Source organism: Equus asinus, chromosome 25 (assembly GCF_041296235.1).
Source record: "Equus asinus isolate D_3611 breed Donkey chromosome 25, EquAss-T2T_v2, whole genome shotgun sequence".
Taxonomy (NCBI): Eukaryota; Metazoa; Chordata; class Mammalia; order Perissodactyla; family Equidae; genus Equus; species Equus asinus.
In genome coordinates this window covers 44,029,170-44,052,278 of record NC_091814.1, presented here as the reverse complement: position 1 = coordinate 44,052,278, position 23,109 = coordinate 44,029,170, and the positions used below count along the sequence as shown (strand labels likewise).

The 23,109-nt window shown below is 38.2% G+C and overlaps 1 protein-coding gene across 5 annotated transcripts in view; it reads left to right on the top strand.

The window, feature by feature from the left end:
- The first annotated feature begins 4,855 nt into the window (after positions 1-4,855).
- Positions 4,856-23,109, top strand: part of RALGPS2 (Ral GEF with PH domain and SH3 binding motif 2) — a 154,500-nt gene continuing 136,246 nt past the window's right edge. For 4 of the 5 annotated variants that reach the window (XM_070497972.1, XM_070497970.1, XM_070497971.1 and 1 more), the window contains exon 1: positions 4,856-4,994. The gene's annotated coding sequence lies outside the window, so the exon portion shown is untranslated. Of the gene's footprint in view, positions 4,995-7,253; positions 7,276-23,109 lie in introns of those variants that run through there. The other variant, XM_044758660.2, reaches the window with a different exon arrangement.

Here is a 23,109-nt window from a genome sequence, read left to right as displayed (position 1 = left end):
AAGATGACCTTCAATTATCAAATTCACTGTTTATAATTTTAAACCAAGAGATGAGACAATTTCATGGGAGTAGTCAACAATTTTAGAAAGCATGTGGGATTTGGCAGTAAAGTGGTCATTTAAAATAATTATGATGTTATAGTCTATGGATTGCTTACTTCTGCTGCTCTGCTTTTTTGAAATTCTAACATTTAAAAAAAGCTTTTTATTTGGAAATAATTTCAAATTTATAGAAGAGTTGCAAGGAACACCCAAATACCCTTTACCCAGAGTCACCTATTGCTAACATTTTACCTATTTGTTTTATTACTTTTATTTTCTCTTCTCTCTTTTTTTTCTCAACCATACACATTCTAGTCTTTTACTGCTAAACACTGCAGTATTTAGGGATGTAACCAGAGTTACCAATTTCAGTGATTTTAACAGTGACACTTTTATCTAATCAGTCTACCATCTGTTTACCAATTAACCCAAAAATGTACTTTATAGAATTTTTTTTCCCTTCCAGTAAAGAATCCAGTCTAGTATCTCATATTGCATTTTGTTGTGATGGCTCTTTAGCTGGAATATTTTCACAGCCTTTGTCTTTAATGACATTGGCATCTTTGAAGAATACAGTTCCTTCCTTGTAATAGGAATTAGTTCCTTCCTTGCAACTAATAGGAAGTCTATGGGAAGAATTCTAATGATGCAAATATCCTGTTCCTTATCAAAATTTCTCTCTAAATTTAGCATCCATTGATGGTTCTTGTCTTAGTTGCAAAATAATGATTGCCCAACTCTGTCGCTCCCTCCACATTTACCTGTTGGCATTCAACATTCTACCATAAGCAACAGTACTCCTTTCTTCATTTATTTTATCTATTTATTACTGGCAAGGATTTACGAGCTCTTGGTGTTTTTTTTTTTTAAAGTCTAACCTTATTTTGAATGTAGGCCATATAAGGAAACTACTGTGATGAATGTTGTTGGCATAGATCCTTACCCTCCACTAAGTATGAAGAGCAATGCCTAAACTTTTTAGGAAACAAGCAGCATGCAACAATAATTCACTTATCTGGTAAACTCGGTTATCCAAAATATAAAGGAAAATATGAAAGTAGGCAAATGGTCTTTATACTAAGTAAATGTCCCAAAATATCAGAGTTGTTTTAGCATTTTCTTTTGAGGTTCTTTACTTTTATTTTATATACACATTTTAAAATATTGGTTACTTGGTTTCCCAGGCTAACAGGATAAGAAGGATAAGACAGAGGGAGGCGTGAGTGTGAATATGCATGCAGGCAGTGCTGTGGCAGAGGTGCAGCCACGAGCGGAGACAGCAGGAGGGTCAATAATGAGTACTTTCCAGACCAGTTAGACCCAAAGGAATGCAGGAACACAGGAGGACACAATTATTTCCGTAGGGTGAAGGGTACCAAGTATTTCTAAGTTCCTGAGGACATCTTGCTATTACAGCTTTTGTTTTGAAGATACCTCAGGGTCATTAGGAATAGGTTAAGCTATACCGTATTTTTATAATCAAGGCAGAGAAACTGGTGATATTTTTTGGGGAAAAAATCAGTACAAGTGGTTTAAATTAAACTGTTTCTAGTGCTTTAGGGTGAAAACCTCAGTTATCCAGAATATCTAATTCTGTTCATTCGCTCACTGCCCCCTTTCCTTATCCTGTCAGATAAATGAGGCATTACTGAAATTGTCTTTAAAGTTAATATGGAAAATTATGAGTTCATGCAAACGTTTATTTATGCACTAGCTGGTCTCCCCCATAGTCATTCCAGGGAAACATTAATTATTAAGTAAATACGTTGCCGCTGATCCATATCCTGCATAGTCACCCTTGTGAGAAACAGCTTGATCATAAATTAAGGCCTTTTGAAAGTTGGTGCTCATATTTGAATGGACAGGTGATTGTCTTTGTTCTTGGTATCAATATCCGTGGCATGTCTCTCTTGATTGAGAAGCGTGGCGGGCTCTCCATGTACCTTGGTGCCAGTTTTCTGGAGAACGTCTGTATCTTCAAGATCCCCCAATGCATCCTTCCCCTCAAAGCGAGTTTTGGGTATGCTATTTTCCCTATATTTTAAATCAGAATATTGCAAACATAAACAAATTTTTGAAAAACATCCAGCCAATATACATATATTTGAAAAAAGAGATGAAAGGTTAGAGAAATAATAGAGGTACATGTTATTACTGAAATTCTGTTGGTTGTAATAGAATTAGGTGTTATTGAAATAATCAGCTTTCTTACCAGGCCAGTCTAATTTTGTTCTGACAGCTATAACGAGATGAGCTGTTTGTTGATTTGTTTTTTGCCATGGTGGTCTCCTGTCTTTGAAACTGCTAGTTATATATCTAAATTAGTTCCTTGGCGTACCCCTTGAAAATAATTTTGATGGATAGTAATAAAACTGTTACATAATGGTGATTCCTCTGAAACGAGTTTTAAGCATATTGAATTCTTATTGATTTCTATTTTATATAATGGCATTTCTATTTTATACATTAGTACTTTTTGTTATACTAAGATTGCATATTTCCTGTCTTTTGGCAAAAGCAAATGGAATATATAAAGCAACTTACAGAATTTAACTGCGATAAAGGATGCTCTGGAAAAGAAAATTTGCTGCTGGTCTTTAAGTGTAAAAAGGCACTGTTTTCATTTGCATATCAATGAATGAGAAGGGTCATTGTCTTTCTAAAGTAATTCCCAAGCTATGACAAAAAAAGACATTGAGAATGAACTTTTTTCTGTATTTTTATACACTAATTCTTAATCTTACCAAGTTCAGAAGTTTGAACTTAACACAACTCTAAAGGTTAATAAAACCATTATTTTACAGGTTATCAACATGAGAAACAGATTTTAATTTTTACGAACTCAAAAATTCAGTATGTATAAGAATTTAGTACATCCATGGCCAAGCTTCATGAGTCACATGGCTTTTTCTCTTCAAAGTCCAAATGAAAACTTCACTGCTCTTACAGTAAACTGTGAAAATTATTGGCAGATGTAGGAACACAGGCTCATTTGTTTTTATGAAACCCTAATTCAAGTTGAAAGTAATTGCAAGACATTTATACAAAATAGAATTCCCTGTTGTTTCTCAGTTTTCCTATTTAAGAGCAGTGGTAATGGGATATGTATATCCCATTATAATATATAAATATATATATCATTGTTGCAGGTATTATTGTTGGCACACAGCCAACCACGACCTTTTCCTAATCTCTTACTAACACTTAAAAAAGACTAAAAACATTTACCCAACTTGATAACCAGAAAGATTTGTCCTCCGAGTGCTAATTCTATTTGCTCGTTGTTTCTTTGGGACTTGAAGCAATTAACATCTATGGGAAAACTTACTGTATACATAATACATTTCCCCTCTTTTTATCGATAGTCTGTTTTCCTGGGTTTTTTTTAGTCTATTCTTATTTTAAAGGTTTTTTTTTTCTTCTTTTCATTTCTCTACGTCTCCCAGTAATTTCATCATGATTCTTCTCAAGGCTTTCTTTGAAAGTAACATGGAATAAAAATTAAAAACCATGAACTTTGCCTATTCTTGTTTTTTTTTTTTTTTGAACTTACCTATGGGGCGGGGAGCAGGGGAGGACTTTAAAGAAGTAACCCTATTTGAGAGAAGAGGGTTGAAGAGCGTTCTGGCTTCCCTAACAGAGCAGAGAGCTAGGACACAAGGTGGTCAAAGGAGGAAAGAATTAGCATTCTTCAATATACAAGATTAATCAGTTCTGTTTAGTGGTTATTAAAGGGAGGAAAAAAACTAAATGGGAACAATTCTGGTCCTTTCGTGTTTTGTACCCAATGCTAGTACACAGTATTCCTTCCACATTTACTGCACGTTGCCTAGAGAAAGAGCTGCAGATCATCAAATAATCATCCATTTCCAAATGGTCTAACGACAGCATACACAAAGGCGGTTCACTTAAAACCTTCCATTTCTTGTCACACTGCATCAAATGGTGTTAATTTTAAGTAGGCCACCCCATACAGAGCACCCTCCGAAACACCACCTTTCTATCCTTTCACCGTTTATACCAAATCCAGTCCTTTTTCATTCACCAAAAAATATTTACTATTTCAGAATCTTGTTCGTGCATTGACGTGCAAACACTGTTCACCTGGACTCATCAATCTGTGATCCAGGGGATGCCAAATTTCTGTCATTTGCTCATTAAGCCAAGGGCGGTACCCTGCATAACACTTACAAAGGCCTACTTCCAACACTCGCCGAATCTCAATGTGTGAGACGACCGATCACCATAATTTATAACCCTACGGCAGTGGGGTGGCTCTTCGCATTTGGAGCCCCCTCACTCGTCCGCAGCGACTTCTAAAAACACCGCGGACGCGGGCAGGATATTTGATCTGGGGGCCAAGTGTTTCCAGACTTTGTTCTCTGGCCTTAAAGATGAGATGCCCGCGCAGCAGGCGACCGATACCACCGTGGATTTCCCCGAGCGGGGAGAGGGTGGCCGGGCGGTGGCGGGCGCCCCACCTGTCAGCCTCCCGCCCCCTCCCCGCCCCCTCGTTTGGCCGGTAGCGGCCCCTCCCTCCGGCGGGCGCGGGCAAAAGAACGGCGGAGGGCTGCGCGCGCCGCGCACCCCGGCCCCCGGCGGCGGTTGGGCTCAGCCGGGCAGCAGGGCCGCGGGCGGGGAGCGCGCGGGGAAGACCCGCCGGCCGGGGCGCTCGGGGCCCGCGCGAGCGCGCTCGGTTGGTGCGCGAGGGCGGCTCCGCCCCGCCCGCCGGGCGCGCGCCTCCGCCAACCCCGCTCTCCTCCCCCACGGCCGGCGCGGACGGGGTGGATCCGGCTCACTCCCCTCCCCCGAGCGGCGGCGGCGGCGGGCGCTGAATGAGAGACGCCGACTGCTCGGGTCGCCGAGCGCTAGCCTAGGCGGCGGCGGCGGCGGCGAAGCGGGAGGCCAGCGTCGCCCCTCCATCCTCCGAGGCCACTGCCGCGGCGGCACAGGTCGGTCCTCTGGCCGCGGGCCTGGCGCCGAGCCTCGGCGGGCGGTGCGGGGGAGGGAAGGTGGGTGCGCTGCGCCCCCCGGGCGGCGCGGAGCCGCTGCGGCGGCGGCGGCGCGGGGGAATGGCGGCGGCGCGGGCGCTGCGCAGGGTGCTCTCCCCGCCGGGCCCTGGGGCTGGTCGCCCTCGGCGCGGGGAGGAGCCCGAGGGGCTCGGGCTGACGGAGAGCGCCGGCGGCTCGCTCTCGGAGTCGGGATGCGGCCGTGGGGTCCCCGCTCCGGGTGTCTGTCCCGAGGCCGAGGGGCGCGGGGTCCCCCGAGCCCGCCTCGCCCTCCCTGCTGCTGGCGGAAGCCCCCGTTCTCCGCCCGCGCTGCCCCTTCAGGTGAGCCGGAGCCGCGGCCGCCGCGCCGGGCCACACCCCCTCCCCTGGCCCCGGCGGCTGCGCCCCGCAGCCTGGCCACCGGGCCGGCCTCGAGCCCGCGCGCTGGCGCTCAGGGTGACCTGTTGCGGAGCGGTCCGCAGCCCGAGTCGCCGCCAGCCCCGGACCCGGAGGCGCTGGTCCCGCGCTGGCCTCGGGCCGGGCGCGCGGCGGGGTGCGGAGCCCCGGGCGCTGCCCGAGGTCTCGTTGCTAAACGGCCAGGAGCGGGCGTATTGGAAAAAAGAGATTCCGGACGGATCTGATCAAACACTTGCAAAGCCGGGCTGTCTGTCTGCAGATAGCCGGAATTCCACTGCAGTATCGGATTAGGTCGGCTCGTAAACACCATGCTTTGGAGGTGATTTGGGAGAAACCCGAGCCACGAGTGAAGAGCTGATATCTGGAGAATAGCCGTAAACCTGTGCGGAGCTAAATTATCCCCCCCACCTGCCCCCCTCGAAGCTCTTTTCCTGTAGCTGTGTGTGGTGTAGACGCAGGCCAGTTTCAGTGTACGTGGGCGTGTTTGGGAAGAAGCTGCGAGCTGATAGGAGGTACCTTAGCACAAATGTTAATTTGTTTGAACTGGGAGGGGTGAGGGAGGAGGAGGAAAGGGCACTGATGTTAGCTGTGGAGGAGGGGCAGTCGAAACACTAAATTTCTGTTGAAGAAAGCGCCAAGAAGAAATATCTAATACCCAGTGTTTTAAGACCGTAAAGTAAGAAACACGGGTAGTAGTTAACTGAGCTTTATCTTTTATGTGTCCTTGAATAGTTTAATTTCAACGCTGTGGTTGCGGTAGAGAGCCTTGTTTTCGTCATACTGTTTATGAGTTGATTTTGGTGTTTTTCTGTACTTACCATCAGATCAGCTCTTGTTCAGGTCTCTTTGAAGATGACCACTAGGATTTCGGGAAACTTTTCGATCCGTGCGTGCGTAGTATTGCAGTTAGAGATCATAGCTTGCTGGCCGTAAAGCCTGTTCCACCCAGATAATTATGCTTATACAAGTGCTGTAGAATCATAAATATATGTATTACTCTTACTGCTGAATATCTTACTGTAGACTTTGGAATTATGAAGAAGCTTATCCAAACAGTATTATTTTTAATAAAAATAACCTCTAACTCAGGGTTTGTATGCGTAAAGTTTATCATCTCGCTTCAAAGATTAGGAAAATGACTTGTCTTATTAGCTAGATCTAAAGATCAAATGTGAGGACATTAGATGACTTTCTGAATAAATAATTTCAATACAATTTAATTTATTTTAAACAATTCACTTTCTCATTTTAAAATTCAGTATAATAATTTTGAAATAGTAAGATCTACCTTTGATTTTTTCATTATATTCCACCTTTCATTGAATTAGGGAGTTTGACTTTTCAAAATACTCTGGGTGGGACTCTGGAAATATCTTTCACTTTGCCTAAATTATTCCAGATTGCAACACAACTTTAAAGATAGCGCTTGAATGATCAAGACTGCAACATGCTTCTCTGATACGTGTTTTTAATATCAGAAAGAACACACCAAAATTTCCTCAGAGAAAATACAGTGAAAAAACTGGCTTTGTGAATCTTTGACTTTTTGTACTTTTATTACACATGTGAGTAATGTATTTGTGTCTTTAAAAACCTAGTAACTGTCTGTTTCAGTCATTACAGTTGAGAGTGTAGTGGTTTGTAGTGAATGATGGATATATAGGTGAAGTTGTTCTGTTGCAGCTTGGAACACTTAAGCCTTTTCTAGAGGCCTGGCTCCTTCATTTGCACATACTTATTGAGTACCTCCTTGGTGCCAGTTAATTGCCTAGATGTTGGAGATACAACAAAGAAAAAGACAGGTCTGAGCCCTGCTGGAGCTTACAGGGTAAGTAGGCAAATAGTCTGCTGCTTCATTCTCAGATAACACTTTGTTTAATGTTAGTTTAAAAGTTTAAGAAGTCAAAACTCCTCTGATGAGTTTTTTTGGTTAAGGATATTGTTTGTGTTTTTTCCTTCTAAGAATAGTGGGAATTATATTATTGAGTGAACAAAAGCATGAAGACAATTGTTTTAAAAATAGGCTAATATTTATATACATGGGTATTCTGGTTCCTAAGTATACCAGAAATAAACATTCCACCTGAAGTCAGATGATGGAGGGTTTGCATGTGGCTAAACAGCTTTATTCTTTTGGTTTATATAGTTAAGTGTTTGCTAAAAATATTCTCTCTTGGCACTTACTCGTTTATAAGTGAGTCTTAGTTCTTTGCAGATTACAAAGGTTTTAAAAAATAGATTATTGATATTTCTCATTGACAGGACTGCCAGTAATTAACATTGGCCTTACATTGGCATTATCCTCTCCATTTTAGGTGAGGACGTGGGTTTAGAGATGGTAAGCACACTGCCAGTAAGCAAGTGGGGAACCCAGACCCAAGTCTTGGTACCTCAGGTTACCAAGCTCAGTGGGGAGAGCATCCACATCTTGTGCTACAGTACAGCTGCTGGTGTGCTTTTCCAGAAATTTCTGAATAACTTTTAAACTTCAAACCCAACTATTAATTGAAATTTAATTAATTGAATTTTTTTTCTCTGTGAGGTAAACTTTCAAACCTATTTAAAATTTAAAAGGATTGCTTTTTTTGCTGTATAAAAAAGGCGGATAGTTTGGATTTACTTTTAATGGTACAAGTGGTTTGAGAATAAGACATAGTAAAATCAGTCTTATTTTTTGAATGTGAGATTTTTATTGTGTAACAACTGTATTTGGAATAAAATTGTCCTTTCAATCTGAATGCTGCATTTTTTTAGTTATTCAATTTTTGTGAAAAGATAATTCAAATAGCTTGAAATTCTGCCTCAGCCTGCAAGAGGTTCCTTGGAGAGGAAAATGACTGTATTGCAATACGCTGTAGATTGTTTCTTTAAATGTGTCTATTCCCATTGGTTTAGGGTTTCTCTTTAGGGAGTGAATGAAGATTAGGTGTGATAAGTTTTGGTGACTTAGAATTAATCTAGAGTCTTTCTTGAGCTTTTGATTTGGGAAAACTACATAATAGAATAAAACACTGGAATTTGAAATGTGTGACGTCTATCTCCTCTATGGAAAGAAAAAAGTCACTTTAATAACAGTCACTTTAATAAATAATGGCTAGTTGGGGATATACAAGAGTATGAATAGCTGTGTTCATATGACTTACGTTGAAGGTACCTGGCAATTTTTGTGTGCCACTACAGAGAACTTTTGGTACTGGCTCTTAAACGATACATTGCTTTGGAGTATGAGAGGTTTAAAATGAAGCTCTCACCTTGAATTTAATTGATACCCTTCTTTTATTTACTTATATGACCTTTTTCTCAAGACAGATTTTCCTTTTTAGGTCGTTTTCCTTTTTGCTAATTCTTGGAAAGCCCTTTTCTGAAAACCCTACCTAAATAGCATCCTGATCCGACTCTGTCTTTATCTTTATTTTTCTTCACAACAGTAATTTATCTGACATTATAGCATATATTAATTTGTCTATCGTCTCCTTCCCCCTGGATATAAACTTCATGAAGGCAAGGACTTCGTTTTGTTCACTGTTGTATTCCTGGCACTTAGGAAAGTACCTGGTACATAGTCAATGCCCAGATAATATTTGTGGGGTCAGTGAATTAACTGGTATTAAATGATAGGAAAACCACTAAACTTTGTGTTTAAAAAAACGCATTAATTTTTACTATAATACAACTATGCAACTAAAAAGAAAATTGCACTCTAAGACATAGTGAAAAACACTGAGGTACATTCTTGTCTAACTTTCCTTCCCAGATCCTGCTCTCAGAGTAACCATTTTCAGTACTTTCAGCTGTTTCTTCTGATATTTAATCTTTCATATTTTAAAATATTTGCTTTTCAATTTTAGATACTGTCTGTTGGACTCCTACTGTGGAAGGTGAGCCTGTGCTTTAGGATTGTTATGCCACCTTGAACCTCCTCTCCCTTTATCCTCCCAGTGTAGTTAGAGCATGCTTTGGTTAAATCAGTGTTCATTGTTTACATTATTATGACTTTGTAAATTTGTTCACCATTAAACCTTGCAGTGTACTATGATTATATTTGTATTATTATATTTGTTGGAGGTAAATTTTTTTTTCTTTTTTGTTTTTTGCTTGGTTTCCTTTTTGTCTCTAATTTTTTTCTAGAAACTGTCCCAATTACCATCAGGTAATTGATCATTTGATTTTTTTAAGAAATTGGAAAAATCCTAGGGCTCTCTATGCTTTTGCTCCAATCTGCACCGTGACTCTCCATTTCTGCTGCAGAGCTGTAGCTGGTGACTTCCCTTCACCTTGATTCTGAGAATTCTCTTTGCCTTTTCCCTGTGTTGGAGCCTGTGGTCTCTGGACCCATGCCTTCCTCTTTCTTGATTTATACCTTTGTTTTGGTGAAATGCATCCCTCAGTAATTTTCAAGAAAGAGCGTATGAGGAGATGAAATTTTTGAGGTGTTCATATTGGTGAAAATACCTTTCTTCTGTATTGATACTTGGTTGATAATTTGGCTGGTTTGGGTATGGAGTCCAAGGTGAAATAATTTTCCCTCAAAATTGAAGCGACTGCACTATAATTTTCCAGCTTCAAATGGTTGTTGAAAAGTCTTATGCCATTCAGTCTGCATCCTTTATTTGTGACCTGTCCCTGTTAAGATCTTTTCTTTGTCATCAGTTTATCTATGTCCCTGATGTTGTATGTGTGGATCTTACTTCATTTCTTGTGTGTGGAACTTAGTGTGCCCTTTCAACCGGCAGAGACCATGGTAGATGAGAAGAGAGATGATCTAAGTCAGGGGTCAGCAAATCTTTTCTTTAAAGGGCTAAATAGTAAAATAAGTATTTTAGGCTTTGTGGACAGTATAGTCTCTGTTACTGTTATTCAGCTTCGTTTTTGCAGCGTGAAAGCAGTCCTAGACAGCATGGGCTGTGGTTTGCTGACTTCTGATCTATGCATAGGTGGAAGGGTGGGCCTTTGCTTTACTAGGAGTAGGGAGAGTTTATCTACAGAGATGGGAGAGAAGGCAGAATATATGGACAGAGACATGATGGTGGTGGCTTGAGGAAGTTCTCATCTGAGTGTTTCTGCTTAACCTTAGTGTCTGAGAAGCAAGGTCATTAGCTGAGACTAAGGAAGAATGGGATGTGTGTTGGAGGTTTGAGAAGAGGGAAAATGACTATGTCATCTATCAAAGAGTGGAAAAGTGAACAGAGTAGAGTAGAATAGAACAGGAAAATGGAGTGTGAGTGCCAGCAGCATGAAGGGCTCACTTGAGTTAGATGGTTCTTATTTTCATGTTTCTCTTCTAATAAGAATACCTCTAAAGTCTCAAAGTTAAGTCTGATTATCTTACTATAGGTTTTTTTAAAATTAGATATGGTTATTTTATTAGCCTTATCAGATTTTCATGCATAATTAATATATACAGATGTCTATTTTTATACATATAAACTTATATGTCTAACCCATATAACTGCTTATTTCTAGAGAAATGCCAGAAGAAAGTACTATAACTTTTTTCCCAAAGGCAAATTTTGATTTAGAAATCATTCATTTATTTATTCATTAAGAAAAAGCCATGGAGAATTTTCTGTGTGCCAGGAATAGTTCTTGGTGCTGGCAATACACCTGTAAACAAAAAGACAAAAATAGTTGCCTTTATATTTTAACTAACGTTTAAATTATATATGCACATAAATATTAACAAGAAAGGAACAATGTGTAGAAGAGAGAGAACTTAATAGATATTATTATTTTTTCAGCTTTATTAAGGTATAATTGGCAAAATTATAAGGTATTTCAAGTTTACAATGTGATGATTTGATGTATGTCTACATTGTGAAAGGATTCTCCCCATTGAATTAATTAACACACCTATCACCTCACATATTTATCTTTTTATTTTTGATGACAACATTTAAGTTCTACTTTCTTAGCAAATTTCAGTTATGCAATACACTATTATCACCTGTAGTTACCATGTTATACATTAGGTCCTCAGACCTTATTCATCTTATAACTAAAAGTTTGTATCCTTTTACCAACCTCTCCTTATTTCCCACACCTTAGTATAAGATTTTGATAGATAAGTGTAAAAGATTAAGAAATACCTTCTAGTCTTAGTTTTGTCAGAGTTATTTCTCTTTTTTTTTTTTTTTTGGAGGAAGATTAGCCCTCAGCTAACTACTGCCAGTCCTCCTCTTTCTGCTGAGGAAGCCTGGCTCTGAGCTAACATCCGTGCCCATCTTCCTCTAGTCTATACGTGGGACGCCTACCACAGCATGGCTGCCAAGCAGTGCCATGTCCGCACCCGGGATCCGAACCAGCAAACCCCGGGCCGCCAAGAAGCAGAACGTGCGAACTTAACCGCTGCGCCACCGGGCCGGCCCCCCCAGAGTTTTTTCTCTTTTAATATCATAAATAAGTGCTGAATTTTATCAAGTACTATTTCTCTATTGGTAGAGATGATCGTATGTATTTTCTCCATTAATCTGCTAATAGGATATATTTTATTAATAGATTATCTTCTGTTTGCATGATAGGGTTCAACCCTACTTAGCTGTGTTGCATTGATTTTTTCTCCCCACAAGCTGAACTTTATTTGCCCTTGTCTTTGAGTTTTTTAAAATCCACATTTATCAATAGATAACTTTATCAGAGATTTTTATGTATGTATTTTGGCTTCAGAGTTATGCTAGCTTCGTAAAATGAGTTGGGAAGCTTTCCGTTTTTTTCTGTTCTCTGAAATGGTTTTGTAACATAGGGATTATGTGCTTCTTGAAGGAACTGTAGATGTAATGTGAAAGGTGAAAAATAAAGTTTCTAGAAGAAAACATAGAGACATATCTACAAGATCCCATGGTAGGCAAAGATTTTTTTTAAAACAGGACACAAAAGGTATTAACCAGAAAAGAAAAGATTGATAAATTATTCTTCATTAAATAAGAACTTTTCATCAAAGGATACTGTAAGAGAGTGAAAAGGCAAGTGACACAATGGATAAAGTGTCTGCAATACTTAAATCTGACAGAGGACCAGAGTATGTAAAAAATATACATGTCAATTAAAAAAAAATGCAGGCAACCCAGTTTTAAAAGAAATGGGCAAAAGACTGGAACAGGCATTTACAAAATGAGTTGTCCAGATGGCCAAGGTGAAATGGAAGTAACACACAATTTTCAGAGAATTGCGAATTAAAATTATCATGTGATACCACTACATACCCATCAAAATGGTGTTAATGAAAAATCTGAAAATACTAACTGTGGACAAGAAGGTAGAGCACTTGGAACTCTCGTATGTTTCAGATGGGTTTGAAAATTGGTACAGCCACTTTGGAAAGTTGTTTGGCAGCATCTACTAATGCTCTACATGTGCATACCCTGTGATCCCACAGTTTCACTTCTTGGTATAGACCTGATAGAAATCAATATATATGTGCATCAAAAGACATGCACTTCAGAAGAAAACATAGGGGTAAATTTTCATGACCTTGGAATAGGCAAAAGATTCTTGGGTATGACACCAAAAGCAGGAGCAACAAAACAGAAACCAGATAAATAGGATTTCATCAAAAGTTAAAACTTGTGCTTCAGAGGACAGCGTCAAGAAAGTGAAAAGACGGGGGCCGGCCCCGTGGCCAAGTGGTTAAGTTTGCGTGCTCTGCTTCGATGGCCCAGGGTTTTGCCGATTCAGATCCTGGCTGCCAACGTGGCACCACTCATCAAGCCACGCTGAGGCGGTGTCCCGTATGCCACAACTAGAAGGACCCACCACTGAAAATATACAACTATGTACCGGGGGACTTTGGGGAGAGAAAGGAAAAATAAAATCTTAAAAAAAAAAGAGAAAGTGAAAAGACAACTCACAGAATGGGAGAAAATATTTGCTAGCCATATATCTGATGAAAGGCTTGCATTCAGAGAATACATGAAGAACTCTTGACGACCCAATGATAAAAAGACAACCCAATTTAAAAATGGGCAGAGGATCTGAATGGGCATTTCTCAAAGAAGATATACAGAAAGCTATCATGTAGCTATCATGTGGCTTCTTGTATATCTAGCTATAGCTTGATATCATTAGCTATCAGGGAAATGTAATCAAACTACAGTGAGATACCCCTTCATACCACTACAATGGCTAGAATAAAAAAGTTAGATAGTACGAGTGTATGCAAGGATATTGAGAAATTGGAACCCTCATACACTGATAGGAATGTAAAATGATGTAGCTACTTTGCAAGACAGTATGACAGTTCTTCAGATGATTAAACATTGACTTACCGTATGACCCAGCAGTTCCTTGGCTAGGTCTATACCCAAGAGAAATGAAAACATGTCCGTGCAAAAATTGTACGTGAATGCTTATACTGGCATTACTCATTGTAGACAAAAAGTGGAGACAACACAAATAACCATCAGCCAACAAATGAATAAACAAAATGTCGTGTATCCATACAATGGATTATTATTCAGCCGTTAGAAGGAGTAAGGTACTGATACATGCTACAACATCAGTGAACCTGGAAAACATTGTGCTAGGTGAAAGCAGCAGTCACAGAAGACCACGTATTATATGCTTCCATTCGTATGAAGTGTCCAGAACAGAGAAATCTGTAGAGACAGAAAGTAGATAAGTGGTTGCTTAGGGCTGGAGGGGGACGGGTGGGTGGGAGGATGAGGGAGTAGTTAAAGGGTTTGGGGTTTATGTTTGAGACGATGAAAATATTCTAAAATTGACTGTGGAGATGGTTGTACATACCATTGAATTGTACTACACTTTAATGGGTGAATTGTATGGTATCTGAATATCTTGGTAAAGCTGTTAACAACACAAGACATGGCAAAAATAATCAGTAATGTGAGTACATTGCCACCATATTAAGTGAGAAAAAGGTGTAGAGGAATATATAAAATATCCTGTTTTTGTAAAACGAACAACAAAAACCCTGTGTCTTTGTATGTATGTACATGTGTAAGTGATCTCATAAGGGTGGAAAAATGTTGCACACCAAATGTAAACATTTGTTACGTAGTTGGGCTAAGTTAAGGAGAGGGAGAGAAAAAAGTGAGAAAATAAAGGGAAAAGGTTAATTCAGGAAAACAGCATGTATAACTCAGTTATACTCAGTTATGTAAAACATAAATCTTAAAATGAAAACAGTAGTTGTCTATGTGGTGAGATGCCAGATTTTTTTCTTCATTACATTTTTCTGGGTTGTTGAATCCTTTTTATTTTATTAATAGAAATACCTACAACTAAATTAAGAGGCAGAACGAATAAAATAAGTTATAGAACCTGAAAAAACAGCAGCGTTTTTCATAATAGCTCCCAACTGGAAACAGTCCAAATGTCCATCAGCAGAAAACTGGATAACTAATCTGTGGTATGCCTTACACTAGACTACTACACATTGGTGAAAAAGAAGGAACTACTGCTCTACTCGGCAAATGTGGGTGAATATCACCAAAAAAATGTTGACCAGAAGAAGCCAGACACAAAGGTTCATACTGTATGATTCTGGTTTTCTTTGAAGTTCAGGAAAAGGTCAAACTCATCTATGTTGATAGGAGTCGGGTTGGTGTTTAGAGGTTGGGACTAGAGGAGCAAGGCTCCTGGCGTGCTGGAAATGTTCCCTATCTTCGTACGATTGATGGTTACGTGGATGGCCACGTAGTAAAAATTCATTGAACAGTATACCTTACATAAATGCACATTTTAGTATTTCCATATATCTCAATAAAGTGAAACAAATCAAACCAGGAAAAAAGGGTAAATCTGGTGCTCATATAAAAAGTCTGTACACTTGGAGGGACACTTACATCGCTTTCAAACACAGGTTCTCTCTACCCTCATGTTTAGTGGTTGCATTGTATCATGTGTGGATGTATCATAATTTAATCTCTTGATGGACGTTTAGATTGTTTCTAACTTTGATGTTATAAACAGTGAGAGAGGTAATATCTTTTATAGGTCTTCCTATACTTTTCTGATCATTTCCTTTTGATGAATTCCAAAAAGAAGGATTGCTTGTTTGGAGGTGAAGTACATTTGCATTCTCCCCCAGGGTGTATAAGTGTTTGTTTCTCTATACTCTCACTGACTTGGTGATTAGCTTTAAAAACACATATATTGATCTGTTATGGAATAAATACCCCCTAACTTTTAATTTGCATTTTTAAACATTTCAATGAAGTTTATATTTTCATGTTTTTGGACATTTGTGCTGCTTTCTCTGTTTTCCTTTTCATACCTTTTACCCATTTTCTAAATGCTCAGTCTTTTAAAATTGAGTCTTTTAGTGAAATAAATCAGATATACAAAAAAGTATATAAAGAAAAATATAGTTAACCCGTAACTTAAGAAATGAAACATAACCAGTACAGTTGAAGCAGCCTATTAGTTAACATTAATAACATGTAAGAGTTCTTTAATTAAGAATATTAAGTCTTTGTCACTTGTAGATCTTTTCCCCAGTTTATCTTTTGTCCCCTAACTTAGAGTATTTTATTGAATCTGAGATGGCTTCAATTATAAGATACACTATTTTATGTACAACTAAGAATAAAAATATTCTATCACTTAAACCATGACACTATTGATTTTAAGAGGCATCCTGATTTCAGAGATACTAAAAGATGAGAAAATATTCATCTTAGAATTGATGAAATATATGGGTCTTACTGTGTGTGTTTTATGTTTTCTTTAGTCAGATTTATCAATCTCTTCTGTTGTCTCTGTTTCTGCTCTCAGTCCTAGAAAGGCTTTCCTATGCCAAGATAAAAAAGAATTCATCTATGTTTACTTCTAGTATTTTTATGGCTTAAATGTTTTTCATCGTTAATTCATCCTATTTATTTTAGTGTACGATCTTTTTGTCTTTTTATCCAAATGGTTTGCCGGTTGTAATAAAGTTAAATTCCACTAACGGTTTTTTGAACAAGGAATGATACACTCACATGTGCTTGCTTGAGCAAGATTAATATGGCTATGGATTTGGTTGGATCTAGTCTAAAAATTATCAGTTGCATTTTCTATTAAATGTATATCTTAGAAACCTATAGTTTAATTTGCATTTAAAGGAATGTGAATGTCAAAACTATGATTTTATGTTGACTTAAATTTCTAATGCATCTGAGTGTTCTTGCAGTCAAATAATTTACTAAATTAAATTGAAAATAATTTTTTTTGTGACCTAGACAAGGATTTTAATCCTGTGCTTAAAGTTTGTGTGGATCTGGGCAAGTTACTTAATTTCTTTAACATTCAGCTTCCCTACTTGTAAAATGGGCATGAGTGTCTTCTTATGGGATCATTTTAAGGATTAAATGAGAAGGTGTAAGCAAAGTCCTGAGCTGAATTACTTCTCTCTTCCTCTTTCAGGACCTTGAAGAGGAAGTGTAATCACAGCCTACCTTCTCTTGTATCTGAGGTTACTCTAGATCTCTAGGGTAACTGGAGTGAGTTATTTGTTAGACCTCTTCCAGTCCTGACTTACAGTCCCAGGGTTTGACCAGAACTTTTCTGGCCTTCTGAAATTAGCTTACATGGCAAATCTGTGTTTTCTGTTGCTGCTCTTAAGCTGCTCTTCTGTGAATGTGCTGAAATCTTTATAGATTTTAGGATTTTGTAGATGGGGCATTACTATGTATTTTAGCTTTGATCGACTTAGCTCTTATTCTGTAAGTTGTCGCTAGGATAACCTCTGCTACTTTTCTTTTACTGTTTTAATTTGAGGATATATTTTTCACAGGTTTGTGTGGTTTAGATCCTGTCTCTTAAAGCTGGGGGACAGGGTTAACTCTACTAAAAGAGAAAGTTTTGAGGATATCTTAAGGATAAGAAACTGCGCTTTTGAGTTGCTTCTTTTTGTCAACATTATTTTTGAATCTTCTCTGAGTCCAGCGCTTGTTAATGTTATCATAGAAGTATAAGTCTCGGTCCTTGCGCTTGTTGTTTACATTTTCTGGGTGAGGCGAAGTCTTTTATGTGAAACCACAGTAAATAGCATGAGACCATAAGTAGGTGTGTGTCAGCCTGAAGAACAAGTGGTTCACAGGAGAGGAGGCTCTGAGGGCAGGAGTGGTCTTCAAGGAATGTGTTTCCTTGCAGTGGAAAGAACATATAGATATTGGGGGAAACGGGATGACCGAAGATACAACAACAAGAATTAGTCTTTTTGTCGTTCTTTGGGTTGAAGCGTTTATTTGAGATGGAGTGGAAAATAGTTATATTTGATAAAGTAGAACCACATTATTCAGCCTTCAGAAATAAAGCAGATTAGAATTAAAATGATAGTACGTACTGTCACTAACTTTTAGCTTCTCTGTTTCCTTTCTTCTTGATGCTGTAGATTGAAAGTTTGTAAATCAAGATTGGAGGAAAAATCCAAACTGTTTAGAAGGAGTTTTCTTAAAAAAAAAAGCCTACTAGTTGTATATATATGTATTAGATAACCTTCCTAATAAAAAGGCTTAAAACAATATTGATGGGAAAGTAGCATTAATAAGTTTTATATTTACTTTTTCCTTTCTTCTTCCTATTACTTGATCTTAGCTAATTATGTGGCAGAAAGTTTTAAATTCAAAGCCATCCTCTGCCATTAAGAAAGCCAAAAGGTGTAGGATAGAACTCATCTGCAAAAAGATTTTTAAAGATAGCGCTTTGGAGGTTTGAATTTAAAGGAAATGGGCAGTACTGTTGAAGCCTTCTGTGTTGTAATTGTTTATCTAAACAGTGTGGGCAGCTGTGAATTGGCTGTAGTAATAAGGTCACCACATCTAGCCACCTCATCTGGTTCACTCCAGTGTGGCCCAACAGATACAGCTATCAGAGTGGATAGGGTCACTGATGTTCACTACTTCCATCTCTGAGCAGAATTGGAAATGACGATGACAGTGCGTTTTCTTCCTCTCAGTCGTAATACTGTTGATATAGTCTGGCAACCCTTGATTTAACAACAGCTGGACCTGTGACCTATGTATTACTTATGTGACACTGTAAATTATATGATCTCCTTAATAACAACCAAAATTTGTGTTTGTAACTGCTTAATTACTATAACTAAATAGATTAGAAATACTGACAAGACTTTTGAGCCCCAGATTAGTGGTGACTTAGCTGACTCAGTGTCCTTGACATGTGTTTTGTAATTCTGGTCTTCCCACAGTTCCTTTGAAGGAAATCTACTTTTTCCACAGTGCGTTGCAGAGGAACAGACCTCAATAGCTGTGTTTTTTTACCACGTAGGACTATATTGCAACTGCTTGGTCTAGGAGTGGTCGTTTGATCTAAGGGCTGCTAATCTGTAAGCCAAGTACCAACCTAGGATTGTCTGGTGGGGAAAATTATAGCCATTTATAGGAAACATGGAGTTAATTTGTCATTGAGCCATGAGAGCTGACGCTGGAAGGATGCATTAGTCTGGAGTTCTGTGAAACTAAAGTTTGAGAGACTGGAAAGTAAGTATAAGCAGAAGCTGTGAATTATAGAAATGATAAAGGAGATGAGGAAGCCAGTTGGTAACTAGAAAAGAATAGAGCATCTGTGCCAAGAGAAGCATGAAATTCTGAACGAGAAACCCTGTGGTCTGAGAGCAAGACAGGCACAAAACATAAGATCAAAGATTCTGGTTTCTGGCTCTGTAAATGCTCTTCTTCTGTTACTCTGGTACTTCTGTGTCTCCTGCCCCTCTTGATGCCGCATCCAGTTTTTCCCCCCAGGAGAATGTGCAGGCTTTGGTGTCAGACTTTTGGCAGTAGAATTCTGTCTCTGTCTTTTACTTGCTGTGTGACCTTGGGCAGGTTGTTTAACAACTTTGTCTCGTTCCTCATCTGTAAAATGAGCATCATAAATAATACCTTTCCTCATAGGGTTGATATGAGGATTAAATGAGTTGACACACGCAGAGCTTTTAGAACAATGCTAAGCATATAACAAATGTTCAGTAAATAGCATCATATATATAATGCCATTTGGGGTCATTTGAAAGAATTTCTTGCAATTGAAAGAGCCTAAAGAGTTAACTTGCTTACGGACTCAGAACAGTGCAACCCAGTTTGTGGGCTGGATAAGCAAGAATATTTCAGGTATTGTGTAGGGCATTAAAAAATACTGTCTTATTCAGTATGAATAATAGGAATTGCTGTTTATTAAGTGTTTAATAGATGCTTGATGCTGTTATAAACGTTTTACCTACTTAACTCCTTGGATCATCACAATGACCTGGTGAAGTAGGTACTCTTGTTGTCTTCATTTTAGAGAGGTAGAAACAGAAGCAGGGAGGCCAAGCGTCTTGTCTAAGCTTATACAATATGTAGCTGGCAGAGCTAGGATTTGGACCCAGTTGTTGTAATTGTAGAGTTTTAATTTGTAAACATCTCTTTCCTTTTCAGTTCTTATTTACCTTTTTAAGTGAAACCAAGGAGAATATCTCAGTTTGTTGCTAATATTTCTTTTACACTTTTCTAATGCTTCTCTCCCATTTTAATGGAAGTAGCATACCTCAGGTACAGAGACTTAGGTGAGCAAGGTATGATACTAGGTAGTTTGCTAGGTAAGATTCTTATACTGTATGTGAAGTGGTATAATATCACTTGAAGATAGACCATGTTAAGTTAAAAGGTGTATACTCTAAATCCTAAAACAATCCTGTTTTTAAAAATGTTACAGGTAATAAGCCAACAAAGGAGATAATATGGAATCAGAAAACATACTCATTTAATTCAAAAGAAGGCATAAAAAGAAAAAAAGTATGGGACAAATAGAAATAAATAGCAAGATAATAGAGTTAAACCTAATAATATTAGTAATCACATCAAATATTAATGGTCTAAACACACCAGTTAAAAGGCAGAGATTTTCAGTTATGCTAAAAAAGCAAGACCCAACTATATCCTTGCCTACAAGAAACATCAAATATAAAGATGCAAACAGGTTAAAAGTAAAGGATGGAAAAAGATATATCATACTTACAAGACTCAAAAGAAAGATGGAATGGCTATATTAATATCAGACAAAGTAGACTTCATTAAGAGCAAAGAATACTTCTGAGGATAAGGGATGTCATTACATAATGATAAAGAGCTTGGTTAATCAAGAGGGCATAACAGTTCTAAATATTTGTGCCCCTAATAACAGAATTTCAAAAATACATCAAACAAAAACTGATAGAACTCCAAGGAGAAATAGTCAAATCCTCAGTTATAGTTGGAAATTTCAGTACACTTCTCTCAGTATTGAAAATCACAAAGATGTAGTGGACTTGAATGATACTGTCAACCAATTTGACTTAGTTAACATTGAGAGAGTATTATTCTACCTAACAACAACAGGCTGTTCTTCTCAATTCTTCTTACGTGCACATGGAACATTTTCTATGATAGACCATATTTTGGGCCATAAAACAAGTCTCAGTAATTTAAAAGGATTGAGATCCTGTGTTTCCTCATTACAGTGGAATTAAATTAGAAATTACTAACAGACAACTGTGGAAAATTTACTAATACTTGGAAACTAAATAATACAAGTCTAAATAACCTGTGGGTCAAAGAAGAGATCAAAAGAAAATTAGAAAATATTTTGTACTGAATGAAAATGAAAACAACATATCAGAATTGTGAGATGCCACTAAAGCACTTCTTAGGGGGGAATTTATAACACTGAATGCCTATATTAGAGAATAAAAAAGATCTCAAATTAATGACCTCTACTTCCACCTTAATAAATGAGCAAAAGAGCAAATTAAACCAGAGTAACTATTAGGAAGAGAATAGTAAAGATCAATGTGGAAATTAATGTATAGAAAACAGAAAAACAGTAGAGAAAATCATGTCTATTGAAATGAAAATGTCTATTAAAATGAAACCAAAAACTGATTGGGAAGATCAGTAAAATTGATAAAGCTCTAACCAGACTGGTTAATATCAGGAATGACAGAGGTGACATCACTACAGATCCTACAGATGATAAAAGGATAACAAGGGACTATTATGAACAACTTTATACCTATATATTTTACAACAGAGATGGAATGGACAAATTCTTCAAAAGACACAATACTACCAAACTTCACTCAAGAAGAAATAGACAACCTGAATAGCCCTCTATCTGTTAAAGAAATAGAATTTGTGTTTAAAATGTTCCCACCAAGAACTCTCTAGGTCCAGATGACTTCACAAGTGAATTCTACTAAATATTTAAGGAATAAATTATACCAGTTCTACATAAACACTTTCCGAAAATTGCAGAGGAGGAAATAATACTTCCTAACTTATTTCACGAGGCCAGCATTACCTTTATACTCAAACTAGACAAAGACATTATGAGAAAAGACTTCACAGAAATATCCCACATGAGCATACATGGAAAACTTCTAAACAAATTATAGCAAATCGAATGCAACAATTTATATTAAAAAACATAATACATCATAACCAAGTGGGGTTTATTCTAGGAATGCAAGGTTATTTTAAAATTTAAAAAGCAGTCAGTGTAATTCACTCTATTAACCAACTAAAAAAAGAAAAACCATATGATCATTTCAATAAATGCAAGAAGAAAAAAGCATTTGACAATCTTACCTCCATTCCAGATAACTCTGAGCAAATTAGGATTAGAAAGGAATTTCTTCAACCCAATAAAAGAGATCTGAAAAAATGACAGATAATGTAGTTTTAATGGTGGAACACCAAATGATTTCTCCCTGAGACCAGGAACAAGACAAGGTTGTCTACTCTCACCACTTCTTTTTTTTTTTTCCCTTTTTCTCCCCAAAGCCCCCTGATACATGGTTGTATATTCTTAGTTGTGGGTCCTTCTGGTTGTGGCATGTGGGACGCTGCCTCAGCATGGCTTGATGAGCGGGGCCATGTCTGTGCCCAGGATTCGAACCAGCAAAACCCTGGGCTGCTGAAGCGGAGCACGCAAACTTAACCACTCGGCCACAAGGCCGGCCCCATCACCACTTCTTTTCCAGAGTTCACTAGAGGTTCTAACCAGTGCAGTCAAGCAAGAAAAAGAAACAAAAGGCATCTAGAATGGAAAGGAAGAAATCAGTGTGTCTTTTTTTGCTTACGACATGACTGTGGAGAAAATCTGATGGAATTTATGAAACTACTAGAACTAATAAGTGAGTTGCAGAATATAGGATCAATATATAAATATCAGTTGCACTTCTTTACACTAGCAATGAACAGTCAAATTAAAGTTTAATAAAACTAATGCCATTGGCACTAGCAACACGTGTGACATACTGAAGACTACACAGCGTTGCTGGACAAAATTAGTGGACACTTAGATAAATGAGGAGATAGTGCTTGTTCGTAGGTCAGAAGCTTCACTGTAGCTAGGATGACAGTTCTCCCCAAATTGATCTATTGAGTCAGTGCAATCCCAATCAAAATCTTAGCAGGGCTTTTTTGCAGAAATAGACAAGCTGATTCCAAAATTTATGTATAAGTGAAATGGACCTAGAATAGAAGAAACCACTTTGAAAAAGAGGAACAGAGTTAGAGAGCTAGTACCACCTGCTAGCACAATTCGCTATAAAACTAAAATAATCAAAACCCTGGTGTTGTAAAGATAGAGAAATAGATGAGTGGAGTAGAAGAATCCAGAAATAAGCCAATACGTATATGGACAATTGAGTTTTAACAAAGTGCGAAGGAAAATTCCATGAAGAAAG